At 36.1% G+C, this 699-nt stretch overlaps 1 long non-coding RNA gene across 1 annotated transcript; it reads right to left on the bottom strand.

Moving 5' to 3' along the window:
- Positions 1–6: 6 nt before the first annotated feature.
- On the bottom strand, positions 7–630 carry LOC107660956 (uncharacterized). The gene is made up of 3 exons (XR_001631058.1): positions 521–630; positions 269–357; positions 7–169 (listed from the first exon to the last, which is right to left on the bottom strand). It is a non-coding gene; the product is annotated as an uncharacterized LOC107660956 (long non-coding RNA).
- Positions 631–699: the final 69 nt, after the last annotated feature.

The following is a 699-nucleotide window of genomic DNA, read 5'->3' as shown; positions in this document are numbered from 1 at the left end:
TGCATTACATAAATATTAATGTATGTACAAAGTTGCAAACAAACTTATAAAACTCTATCCATTCACTGTGCAAACAAAAACACCACAGTTGTTTCCATCATTTCTCCGCCATTGCTGTGGACTGCACACAGTCCACCCATCCAGGGAGTCTACATTTCTAAAGGCATCTCTGGAAGAAAGAAATGGACTTAAAGCAGACTGTACCCAAGTCATGAAATGTTTTTAAAATAACTGTGTAAAACATCAAATAAATGATCAAATGTATTACTTCAGAATGTCCATATCTGAGGGTGAAATGTTCATGTGACGTCTTGTGTTGTCATAAATCCTTATTTGTTTTTCGGTCTTGTCAAAATCCTGTTGAAGAAATTCAATAAAGAGCCATTTTAAAGCAGTCACAAATACATTTGTTTGTACTTTTTTGGCTTGTCTATAATAATATTGTAGACAAATCACATCTATATACTGTATAATCTCATTTTGTTCCTCATGTAATGAATATTGCTAGAGTTGTACTAACCCAAAGAATGAAGTGGCATCCTGTTTCTGGTGTCCTATCCGTGCCAACAATTCTTGGTAGAAGTGTTTTCTGTGCATCATTCTGAAATGAAAGAAATAGGAAACACATGTTCATGAGGCATTTGTGACATTCATAGTGTAATGGGGCCGACGAGACGTGAGGCGTGAGGATCCATGTGC

Source organism: Sinocyclocheilus anshuiensis, unplaced genomic scaffold (genome assembly GCF_001515605.1).
Source record: "Sinocyclocheilus anshuiensis isolate Anshui unplaced genomic scaffold, SAMN03320099.WGS_v1.1 scaffold6438, whole genome shotgun sequence".
NCBI lineage: Eukaryota > Metazoa > Chordata > Actinopteri > Cypriniformes > Cyprinidae > Sinocyclocheilus > Sinocyclocheilus anshuiensis.
This window is presented reverse-complemented; position numbering and strand designations above follow the sequence as displayed.